This window comes from Piliocolobus tephrosceles, chromosome Y (genome assembly GCF_002776525.5).
Source record: "Piliocolobus tephrosceles isolate RC106 chromosome Y, ASM277652v3, whole genome shotgun sequence".
Taxonomy (NCBI): domain Eukaryota; kingdom Metazoa; phylum Chordata; class Mammalia; order Primates; family Cercopithecidae; genus Piliocolobus; species Piliocolobus tephrosceles.
This window is the reverse complement of record NC_045456.1, coordinates 13,990,129-14,002,543: the sequence shown is the minus strand read 5'-3', so window position 1 is coordinate 14,002,543 and position 12,415 is coordinate 13,990,129. Positions and strand designations below refer to the sequence as shown.

At 45.1% G+C, this 12,415-nt stretch overlaps 1 long non-coding RNA gene and 1 pseudogene across 1 annotated transcript in view; one reads left to right on the top strand and one right to left on the bottom strand.

Moving 5' to 3' along the window:
* LOC111531481 overlaps positions 1-8,711 on the top strand; it is a 13,308-nt gene extending 4,597 nt beyond the window's left edge. The window contains exon 3 of the long non-coding RNA XR_002728300.1: positions 8,702-8,711. This is a non-coding gene — a long non-coding RNA (uncharacterized LOC111531481). The remainder of the gene's footprint in view (positions 1-8,701) is intronic.
* A 1,728-nt stretch (positions 8,712-10,439) lies between these two features.
* On the bottom strand, positions 10,440-11,686 carry LOC111531480 (annotated as a pseudogene).
* Between the last annotated feature and the right edge of the window lie 729 nt (positions 11,687-12,415).

Below are 12,415 nucleotides of genomic sequence, written 5' to 3'. Positions count from 1 at the left end.
AAAAATTAGCCAGGTGTGGCGGTGCACGCCTATAGTCCCACCTACTTGGGAGCCTGAGGCTGGAGGATTTTGCTTGAGCCAGAGAGTTGGAGGCTGCAGTGAGCTGTCATTATGCTACTGTACTCCAGCCTAGGTGACAGAGTGAGACCCTGTCTCAAAAAACCTTTTTTAAATAAAGGGATATAATGGCTGGGTGCAGTGGCTCACACCTGTAATCCCCGCACTTTGGGAGGCCAAGGTGGAAGGATCACCTGAGGTCAGGAGTTCGAGACCAGCCTGGCCAACATGATGAAACCCCGTCTCTACTAAAAATACAAAAATTAGCCAGGCATGGTGGCAGGCGCCTATAATCCCAGCTACTCGGGAAGCTGAGGCAGGAGAATCGCTTGAACCTGGGAAGCGGAGGTTGCAGTGAGCCGAGTTCGTACCATTGCACTCCAGTCTAGGGGACAAGAGTGAACTTCGTCTCAAAAAAAAAAAATAATAAAAATAAATGGATATAATTCACATGTCACAAAATTCACCATGTTAAAGGGTACAGTTTAGTGGTATTTTTTCTGTGTATTCACTGACTTGTGCAATCGTCACTTTAATTCCAGAACAATTGTTTTTTTTTTTTGGTTGTTTTTGGGACGGGGTTTCGCTCTTTCACCCAGGCTGGAATGCAGTGGCTGGATCTCGGCTCACTGCAAGCTCCACCTCCCGGATTTATGCCATTCTCCTGCCTCAGCCTCCCGAGTAGCTGAGACTACAGGCGCCGGCCACCTCGTCCGGCTAGTTTTTCTGTATTTTTTTTTTTTTTTTAGTAGAGATGGGGTTTCACCGTGTTAGCCAGGATGGTCTCGATCTCCTGACCTCGTGATCCGCCCATCTCGGCCTCCCAAAGTGCTGGAATTACAGGCTTGAGCGACCACGCCTGGCCATAATTCCAGAACATTTTTATCACCCCAAAAAAGAATCCCTACATCCATTAATACTCCCTCCCCATTCCCTCCCTTCCCCCAAATCCCACCCCCGCACTGATCTGCTTTCTCTTATTAGTCAGGGTTCTCTAGAGAGACAGAACTAATAGGAAATACCTATGAAGAGGAGTTTATTAAGTATTAACTCACATGATCACAGGATCCCACAACAGGCTGTCTGCAAACTGAGGAGCAAGGATGCCAGTCTGAGTCCCAAAACTGAAGAACTTGGAGTCTGATGTTCGAGGCCAGGAAGCATCCAGCACGGGAGAAAGATGTAGGCGGGGAGGCTAGGCCAGTCTCTCCTTTTCATGCCTTTCTGTCTGATTTAGATTAGATTGTGCCCACCAGATTAAGGGCAGATCTGCCTTCCCCAGCCCACTGACTCACATGTTAATCTCTTTTGACAACACCCTCACAGACACACCCAGGACCCAGGATCAATACTTTGTGTTCTTCGATCCAATCAAGTTGACACTCAGTATTAACCATCACAAGTCCACCCCTTGTCAATGTGAGATCATACATAATCTTCAAGTAAAGACAATAATAAGGTCGTAATTACGCCTAACGTAATACAGCTATCCTTCATACAACCAAAAATGCACCAATCCCCAACCCAAATACTATTACATAAAGCTGGTAATACTTAAATGCTGATATGAAGTCAATAAATCTTTTTTTTTTTGAGACAGAGTCTCGCTCTGTTGCCCAGGCTGGAGTGCAGTGGCACGATCTCAGCTCACTGCAACCTCTGCCTCCTGGGTTTAAGCAATTCTCCTGCCTCAGCCTCCCGAGTAACTGGGACTACAGGCGTGCGCCACGACGCTAGCCAATTTTTTTTTGTATTTTTAGTAGAGACGGAGTTTCACCATGTTTGCCAGGCTGGTCTCGAGCTCCTGACCTCAAGTGATCCACCTGCCTCGGCCTCCCAAAGTGCTGGGATTACAGGTGTGAGCCACTGTGCCTAGCCTGAAGTCAATAAATCTTATGTCATGTGATAAAGGAAAAGAAATTAAAATAAAGATATTTTCCTAGTACAGGTGTATACATGCACAAACATGCTTTTAGCAAAAGGAAGAGGAAATACTCATGACAGTTACAGTCCCCATTTCTGCAGCTGGTCGCATGGTCGTAGCTGGTACTGATGACTACCTTCTTCTACTACCCATTCTGTATTCCCTTTACCTTCAGCAAGCTCCTTAGCTGGTTGTGTTTTTTGCCTGGTGGAGTGACTCATCATTCCTGAAGGGTCTGGGTCATTTGTAGTCCGGCCTGGATTGGGCTGTTGTAGTGTTCCCCTAACCTTAATCACAGGGCATGGTAATACTAAGAGATGCCCTAATGGGTCTCCTGTATTCCATGCATACTCTTCCCTAGCTCCGTTGTGGAGTAGTAGACTGATTTTATCTTGATAGTCTGGGTCAGTCATCCCAGCCAACACTGTAACTCCCTTCTTAGCCTGTTGACTTAAAGGTAGGAGGACCCCAAAGCAGCCAGGTGGCAATCTGAACTTCCAGTTTAATGGAATCATTGTTGTGTCTCCTGGTGGCAGCATTCCTCCCTCTGGAACTAAGACCCCTAGGCCAGCAGAATGTAATGTCGCAGGAACAGGAAGCAAACATTTTGCTAGTGGATCACTAGGGGTGATGGTGAGTCGTGCTGCGTCTACTTCCACCCCTTGATTCCTGGACCCGTGAATTCTGGCTATGGGAGAAACAGTACCATACATTGGATGCTGATTCAGAGCATACATGGCCTTCTGAAGAACTTTGCCCCAGCCCTGCAAAGTATTGTCACCTAGTTGGCGTTATAGTTGACTTCAAAAGGCCATTCCATTAATCCAGCTGCTTCAGGATGAAGGGGAACATGGTAAGACCAGTGAATTCCATGAGCATGAGCCCACTGCCACACTTCTTTAGCTATAAAGTGAGTGCCTTAGTCAGAGGCAATGCTGTGTGGAATACCATGATGGTGGATAAGGCATTCCATGAGTCCACGGATGGTAGTCTTGGCAGAAGCATTGCGTGCAGGATGGGCAAACCCATATCTGGAGTAAGTGTCTATTGCGGTGAGGACAAACCTTTGCCCTTGCCATGATGGAAGAGGTACAATATAATCAACCTGCCACCAGGTAGCTGGCTGATCACCCCGAGGAATGGTAACATATCGAGGGCTCAGTGATGGTCTCTGCTGCTGGCAAATTGGGTATCCAGCAGTGGCCGTAGCCAGGTCAGCCTTGGTGAGTGGAAGTCCATGTTGCTGAGTCCATCCATAACCTCCATCCCTGCCACATGGCCACTTTGTTCATGGGCCCATTGGGCGATGATGGGTAGCTGGGAAAAGAGGCTGAGTGGTGTCCACAGAAAGGGTCATCCTATCCAGTTGATTCTTAAAATCCTCCTCTACTGAGGTCACCTGCTGGTGAGCACTCACATGGGATGCAAGTATCTTCACAGTTTTTGACCACTCAGAGAGGTCCATCCACAAACCTCATCCCCGAATTTCTTTGTCACCAATTTTCCAATCATACTTCTTCCCATGAATTCAGCCCATGAATCAGTATATAATCACACATCTGGCCATTTTTCCATCATTACAAAGTGCACAACCAGGTGCACTGCTCCAAGTTCTGCCCACTGGGAAGGTTTCCCTTCACTGCTGTCCTTCAGGGGTGTTGTAGAAAGGGGCTGTAGTGGTGCCACTCTCTATTTTGAGGTGGTGTCTGCATATCATACAGAACCATCTGTGAACCAGACCCTAGTCTTCTCTTCCTCTGTCAACTGATCATAGGGAACTCCCCATGAGGCTATTTGTGCAGGCTCGGGGAGAGAAGGCAGGGTGGCAGGAGTGGAGACCATTGGCATTTGAGTCACTTCCTCATGTAACTTACTTGTGCCTTCAGGACCTGCTTGAGCCCGATCACGTATATACCACTTCCATTTGATGATAGAATGCTGCTGTGCACACCCAGCTTTATGGATAGATGGGCCAGAAAGCACCCAGTTCATTATAGGTAGTTTAGATTGCATGGTGGCTTGATGAGCCATAGTCAAATACTCAGTTTCTACCAAAGCCCAGTAACGGGCCAAGAGCTGTATCTCAAAAGGAGAGTAGTTGCCTGCAGAAGATGGCAGGGCCTTGCTCCAAAATCCTAGAGGCCTCCCCTGTGATTCACCTATGGGGGCCTGCCAGAGGCTCCATACAGCATCCCTATCTGCCACTGACACCTCAGGCACCATTGGATCATATGGCCCAAGTGGCAGGGCAGCTTGCACAGCAGCCTGGACCTGTTGCAGAGCCTTCTCCTGTTCTGGACCCCACTCAAAACTGGCAGCCTTTCGGGTCACTTGATAAATGGGTCAGAGTAACACACCCAAATGAGGAACGTGTTGCCTCCAAAATCCAGATAGGCCCACTAGGCATTGTGCCTCTTTCTTGCTTGTAGGAGAGGCCAAATGCAGCAACTTATTCTTCACCTTGGAATATCTCGACAGGCCCCACACCATTGGACCCCTAGAAATTTTACTGAGGTAGAAGGTCCCTGAATTTTAGTCGGATTTATTTCCCATCCTCTGGCACACAAATGTCTCACCAATAAGTCCAGTGTGTTTGCTACTTCTTGTTCACTGGATCCAGTCAGCATAATATCGTCAATGCAGTGGACCAGTGTGATGTCTTGGGGAAGCGAAAAGCAATCAAGGTCTCTCCGAATAAGATTATGACACAAAGCTGGAGAGTTGATACACCCCTGAGGTAGGACAGTAAAGGTATATTGCTGCTGAAGGCAAATTGCTTCTGGTAGGCCTTGTGGACAGTACTGGAGAAAAAGGCATTTGCCAAGTCAATGGCTGCATACCAGGTACCAGGAGATGTGTTAGTTTGCTCAAGCAATGAAACCACATCTGGTACAGCAGCTGCAATTGGAGTCACCACTTAGTTAAGCTGATGATAATCTACTGTCATTCTCCAAGATCCATCTGTCTTCTGCACAAGCCAAATGGGAGAGTTGAACAGGGATGTGATGGGAATCACCACCCGTGTGTCTTTCAAGTCCTTGATGGTGGCACTGATCTCTGCAATCCCTGCAGGGATGTGACATTGTTTTTGATTTACTGTTTTTCTAGGTAGAGGCAACTCTAATGGCTTCCATTGAGCCTTTCCCACTATAATAGCCCTCACCCTACCAGTCAGGGAACCAATGTGGGGGTTCTGCCAGCTGCTAAGTATGTCTATGCCAATCATGCATTCTGGCACTGGGGAAATGACCACAGGATGAGTCTGGGGACCCACTGTAAGTCGGACCTGAGCTAAAACTCCATTAATTACCATACCTCCGTAAGCCCCTACTTTAACTGGAGGACCACAGTGACGTTTTTGCTCCCTTGGAATCAACATCAGCTCAGAGCCAGTGTCCAGTAGTCCCCAAAATGTCTGATCATTTTCCTTTCCCCAATGCACAGTTACCCTGGTTAAAGTCCAGAGGTCTCATTGGGGAAGGATGGGAGAAAGATTCACCACATAAATTATTGGTAATGTAGTGGGGTTCTTCCTCAAGGGAACCTGGCCTCCTCTTCATTCAAGGGGTTCTGGGTCTGTAAACTGGCTCAAGTCTGGAAATTGATTGAGGGGCTGTGATTCTGTTTTTATAATTCAAATTAGTCTTTTGTCCATTCAACCCAGAAGTTTTCTGCTTGTATAAATTCAGTAGGAAGGCAATAGGCTTCCTATCAACTTCACTTCTAGGAGCACCGTGATTAATTAATTAGCCAATGCCAGAGCTCACACGAGTCAGACTATTCTGATTACCACTTTGCCTCTGCTGTCCATTACGGTAGCTACACACACCTTGCCTTTGACAGTTGAGTGTCATCACTTGGCTTCTGCCACCTCGGGATCCAATTATTCCCATTGTATTTAAACTTTGTAGTTGCGTGACTGCAGTTCCCACCATTAGATCTGACATACAGGGAAGAACAATCACAGGGCTCTTCAAAGATGCAGGTGCTGCCCTCACGAATCTGTTTTGCAAGGCATTGGTCAAGGGTATATCTTCTGGACCCTACCAGCTGGGATGAGTAGGTCTAAAGTGACTAATCCACTCCACCATCCCGATCTCCCTAGGCCTTTGGATCCCTTCCTCTACATTAAACCAAGGGAGATCAGGCATTTCCAGCTCATTCACCGTGGGCCATCTTTTAATCCATATTTCAGCTAACCAAGCAAATAAACTATTAGAACATTTTTAAACTCTCCAGCTGCAACATTAAAAGCAGAGTCCCTGCTTAGTGGGCCCAAATCAATAAATTCAGCCTGATCCAGCTCTGTGTTCCTTCCATCATTATCCCATACCCTTAATATCCATTCCCATGCCTGTTCTCCAGATTTCTGTTTATATGAATTAGAGAACTCAAATGGTTCTTTTCGAGTGTAGCATACCTCCTCATGGGTCACATTCTCAACCTCACCTGTAGGGGCCTGCTGGAACTTTAGTTATAGGTCTAGAAGTAAACAGGGGTTTTGGGGGTGGCTCCTGAGAAGAATCAACATTATCTTGCCTGGCAACTGCCTTGTGGGAGGCCATCACTGTTGCCTCTGGCAGCACAGGTTTATCTCCTCAGACAAAGGTGGAAAGGCTGAGGGCAGCATGGGAAGGGATGTTGCCGCCACAGGTGATGGGGAAGCTGTTCCTTCTGCCAAAAAAGGTTCATCAGAGTTTACAAACTCACTGTCCCCAGCTTCATCAGGGTCCTCCCACATGTCCGCATTCCAAGCTGCAGGGTCCCATTCTTTTCCAATCAATGCCCTCACTTTAACAGTAGACACCTGGCGAGGCTGTGCATGTGTCTTTCGTTGCAGGTCAGCCACTCGCATGATAAGAACTTGTGTCTGTTTTTCCACAATTTCAGCTCTTTCTCTACAGGAGGTAAGAATTTCACTTGGGGCAATCTTAGCAGATTTGAGGCTCAGTATCTGCTTCTGAAGCTGAGAGACAGAATCCCTGAGTTCATCATTTTCTTTTGTCACTTTGCCCACTGAACTTAGGAGCAACCAACCAGCTTCATTATGTTCTTTGGTTCTCCACATATGGTCAAAGGTATTATGTATAGAGTCACTAAACTCCTTGCCTCTCATGAGCAGTGAATCAGGAGTGTCAAATGCATTTATTTTGCATAACTCTCTAAACAGTTTATGCCAAGGACTATCAGTGTTCTCCATACTATGAGAAGTAGAGTCCTTAGCATTTTGGAGTCTAATCATATTAAGCAGCCAACTCCAGAAACCCCAAAACCGACAAAAGAACTCCATCCTTAATATTCTGTTCCTCTAGAACCAGTCCTGGTACCAAAATCTGCATTAGGGTTCTCTTAGAGGGACAGAACTAATAGGATAGATATACATATTTTTTTATATATGTATCTTCTACATATAGCTCAGATACATATCCTCTATATAGAAAGATCTGTTCTCTGTATATATCCTATATATATCTATATATAATTATATATGTCTATATCATATATATGTATATACATATAAAGGGGATTTTATTAAGTATTAACTCCCATGATCACAAGGTCCCACAACAGACTGTCTGCAAGCTGAGGAGCAAGGAGAGCCAGTCCGAGTCCCAAAACTGAAGAACTTGGAGTCTGATGTTCGAGGGCAGGAAGCATCCAGCACGGGAGAAAGATGTAGGCTGGGAGGCTAGGCCAGTCTCTCCTTTTCACGTCTTTCTGTCTGCTTAATATTCGTTGCAGCTGATTAGATTGTGCCCACCAGATTAAGGGTGGATCTGCCTTCCCCAGCCCACTGACTCAAATTTAATCTCTTTTGGCAACACCCTTACAGACACACCCAGGATCAGTACTTTGTATCCTTCGATCCAATCAAGCTGACACTCAGTATTAACCATCACAGTTACTATGTATGGATTTGTCTGTTCTGGACATTTCATGTCACTGGGATCATAGAATATGTGGTCATTTGTGTCTGGCTTATCTCATTATAATGTTTGGAGATTAATCCATGTTGTAGTGTGTATCAGTCATTCCTTTTGACGGCTGAATGCTATTGTCCTATGGGAATGGACCGCGTTTTGTTCATATCCTTTGATGGACATGTGGGTGGTTCTCCTTTGTGACTCTTGTGAATAATGCTGCTGTGTGGACAAGTTTTCGAGTCTCCTGAGTATTTTCCTTGTGTTTCGAGCTTTTTAACCTCACCGCCCCAGGCATAGCATTTGTGATTTCCTGAGCACAGGGGTGGCGCATCTCTTATGAATCAAAAGAATAGGATTGGTCATTTTGGCTTCACAGCTGTTGAAGCAAAATTAAAACTCACAATTTTCTTTTTTTTTTTTTTTTTTTGAGACGGAGTCTCGCTCTGTCACCGGGGCTGGAGTACAGTGGCCCGTTCTCAGCTCACTGCAAGCTCCGCCTCCTGGGTTTATGCCATTCTCCTGCCTCAGCCTCCGAGTAGCTGGGACTACAGGCGCCCGCCACCTCGCCCGGCTAGTTTTTTGTATTTTTTAGTAGAGATGGGGTTTCACCGTGTTAGCCAGGATGGTCTCGATCTCCTGACCTCGTGATCCGCCCATCTTGGCCTCCCAAAGTGCTGGGATTACAGGCTTGAGCCACCGCGCCCGGCCTAAAACTCACAATTTTCAAAGGTCATAGGATTTTTGTCCTGACCCTGGTGGGTGTGGGCCCCTGCAGGGCTCCAACAGAGGTGGTCAGCATGTCTGCTGAGCCTTCAGGAAGACATGCATGGTCGCCGGCATCCTGGTGGTCCTTGTGGTGGCAGTTTGTGATTAGCTCAGCCTCATCCCCTGCTGCTGCTGCTGCTTTCTGAGCAGGAGCATGGGAATCTTTCAGCCTCCCTGTGAAGTGGACACAGGGTTGATTCTGGGGTTCAGGCACTGAGCAGAGTCCCTGTAACCCAAGGGTGATAGCGCTCGGGAAGGTGTCCCCCCTTAGACATGAGCTGCTCTCTTGTCATTTTCCACTCTTTCACTTCCCAGCAACAACATAGCTTCAGACCAAAATCAAAACCTTCACCTCTTCATCATTTCTGGTTATATTTCAGAAACCCCTGCTATAGGGGGATCCCTCAATAAACTTAAATTTTCCAGATTTGGGGAACATTGGCAGTATCTTCATCATAGCATTGTAGGATTTATGAGGTTTTGTGTTGAATATTTTTATTTATTTATTTTTTTAAGAGACATTGTCCTGCTGTGTTACCCAAGCTAGAGTGCAGTAGTGTGACCTTGCCTCCCTGCAGCCTTCAATTCCTGGGCTCAAGTGATCCTTCTGCCTCTGCCTCCTGAGTAGGTGGGACTACAGGCACCCGTCACCCACGCCCAGTTAATTTCTGTAATTTTTGTAGAGACGGGATTTCACCATGTTGGCTAGGCTGGTCTCAAACCCCTGACCTCAAGTGATCCATCCACCTTGGCCTCCCAAAGTGCTGGAATTACAGGTGTGAGCCACCACACCCGACCTCCCTCTACCTTTTTTTTTTTTTTTTCTTTCAGTATGTCTAAATGTTTTGGAATTGTAATTTAAACCATCAGGGCAAAAGCTGAAAATTAATGCTTAGGGTTGCTAGTAAGTGCACCCTTCCCTGTTTCCCCCAAATAAAATCAGTTTATTGTTTAATTGCACCCCAAAGTGAGTTCTCTCAGTACGAAGCAACTACTACATACACACAAAATGGTTGTTAATGTAATAACTTCCCTGGCTCATACAACGTGCAATGCACACGACTTCAAAGACTACAATTTAGGGCAAGTGTACATGAAATGAGAAAGCAACTCTCCAAGTTTCAAAACCTGCTGTTAAATTATTTCTAGGACACTCAGGTCATATTTACTTCTCGGTAGGATGTTGCACTGTCATATGATTATCAGTCTACCTCACAGTGTACATTACCAGATGCCAATTGGAGGGACTAGAGATAAAACTTAAGTAGTATTATTTCTTAATGGGCTGAATAAGGTAATTACAAATAAGTTTGCTTTACATCCTGTTGAAGACCTCTTTACAGCCTCAGCACCTAACAATATCTAGCAGGCTCCAAGAATGCTCGTCAGGCGAAATGATGATGTAACATTTGAAAATGGAGCCAGTTACTTCAGGTTAAGTCATTCAGAACCAAGTATCTGAAGAATGGCCAAAATCAAATCTTTATTTTTGTAACTGTATAAATGTGATCCAAATGTGTTCACCACCAGTTTTTCAAAAAGAAACATGCTATAAATAAGCAAACTACATCTGCTCACTAATGTGTGTATGGACTCCCTAGATGTCTCATTGGGCTTAATTACAGAGCACTCACAGTAATAGATTTTTAGTGTATAGTGTAGCTTGATGTTAAGCCATTTTAGCTTTTGCACATACATGTTGTGCTTCTGGCTGATAATGGAGAAGAATTGGCAGCATTACACTGTTGAGCTAGGTTGCATCCATCCCATTAAATGGCATCAATATCAATGTCATCATCCTTGTTTTTGGACTTTACAGTTTCAACTTTAGGTACACTGGCAGTCTTCTAATATACCACCTCAATGTTCTCATCTTCATCTTCTTTACCACCAGAAGATTCTTCCTCTGCCTCCTTCATTTTATAAATGGTTTTGCTTTGACACAAATCTCTTTGGCTAGTTCTTTTGAGACATATTTCTTAAAGGCCTTTTTCCGACCAGCTGATGATGACCTCTTCTTCTAAAAAATCTACATCATACATCTCCTTCAAGATATGTGGAATCTTGGAGATGAGGTGAGCTTGGTGCATGCATTGCTACCCCACACGTCAAACCACGAAGAAGGTACCATTGAGCTTTTTTGTTGTTGTGACAAAATCATAGGAAATGATGCCTGTATTTCTTATGTGTTCTCTAATCTCCTCTTTAAAAAGAACTCCAGTCAGAACAAGAGGGCCCATGGCTTTTACATCCAGTCCTTCTGCTTCAGCAACAATTTCTTTGTCACATAAATCAATGATACCCTCTTCTTTCTTTTTCTTCGCAAAATCAAACAGGATGTTGGCCCACTCCTCAACTGTTCTTTCTGAATCATCACGGAGTATCAGAACTTTTGCATGATCACTGATTTCATCCATTCTGCGACTTTGAGCTTCCTCACTTGTATCTTCCCCCCAATCATCCTCCTTCTCTTCCACTGGATGTGGAGGGCTAATTTCTTTGGTGGTGGTGGTAGTGTTGTCTCACTGCTGGATACGGAGCCATTTTCCTTGTCTTTGCCCTTTCTATTTTTCTTTTCCTTTTATTTCTTTCCTTTACCACTGTCACTATTCTCAGGTGGGCTTTTGAGAATGAATGTGCAGAGTTTATGGTGGGTGTCAAGCATGCCTTGATAGCCACAGGCTTTATAAGAATTACCTATTGTTTGCTGCTTTGGCTTAACATGCATATCGGTTTCAGGACTCGCACATTCAGGACAGAGAACAAATTTTTTAATGAATCCATCCAACATGTCTTGCACCTTATTGGCCTCATGAGATCCATTCACAGTGTAACAATGTATCCCACCAAAATATTTGGTAGGATACCTTGGAGGCCAATTAATCGCCTTTGCGGTGTCAATCATGTTGACTATAACTGTCTTGATTCCATTTCCTTTGCCCTCAACCTTGGCAATCATACAGGGCATCTTGTGATAGAACTGGTCTGACACGCTGTGGTTGACATTGACAGACATTTTGGCTTTATTAGTGGCTTTATCAATAAGATGAAGATATCTTTGATTGCAGCTTTTTGGTATCTTCTGTCTGGAGAAGAAGGGATGACATAAACGACTGCAAAAGTTCTCGGTCTCTGATGTGAAAACATTTTCGCTACCCAGGCTGTAAGCTGTCTTGCTTGTATGCTATGTTTCCCCAGTTACAGGTACCAATGGCTGCACAACAGTTCTTCTGGTGAAGGCCTCCCTGCTCTCCCAGGCTTGAAAAGCGCTGTCCTTCATGCTTCTCTGTCACCTTGCTCCTAGCAGGCATCACATCAAGTCCACCCTGCCAGTTTATCTTTTTTTTTTTTTTTTTTTTGAGATGGAGTCTCGCTCTGTTGCCCAGGCTGGAGTGCAGTGGTGCGATCTCAGCTCACTGAAACCTCTGTCTCCTGGGTTCAAGTGATTCTCCTGCCTCAGCCTCCCCAGTAGCTGGGACTACAGACACCTACCACCACACCCAGCTAATTTTTTTTTTTTTTTTTTGGTAGAGACGGAGTTTCACTATGTTGCCCAGGCTGGTTTTGAACTCCTGACCTAAAGTGATCTGCCTGCCTAGGCCTCCAGAAGTGCTGGGATTACGGGCATGAGCCACCGCACCTGGCTCCCTCTACCTTTTTAAATTTTTTTTTTTTCAGATTATGTTTTTCAAGCTTCAAGATTTATTTTATTGCAGTATTTTTTTTTTTTTTTGAAAATATGAAG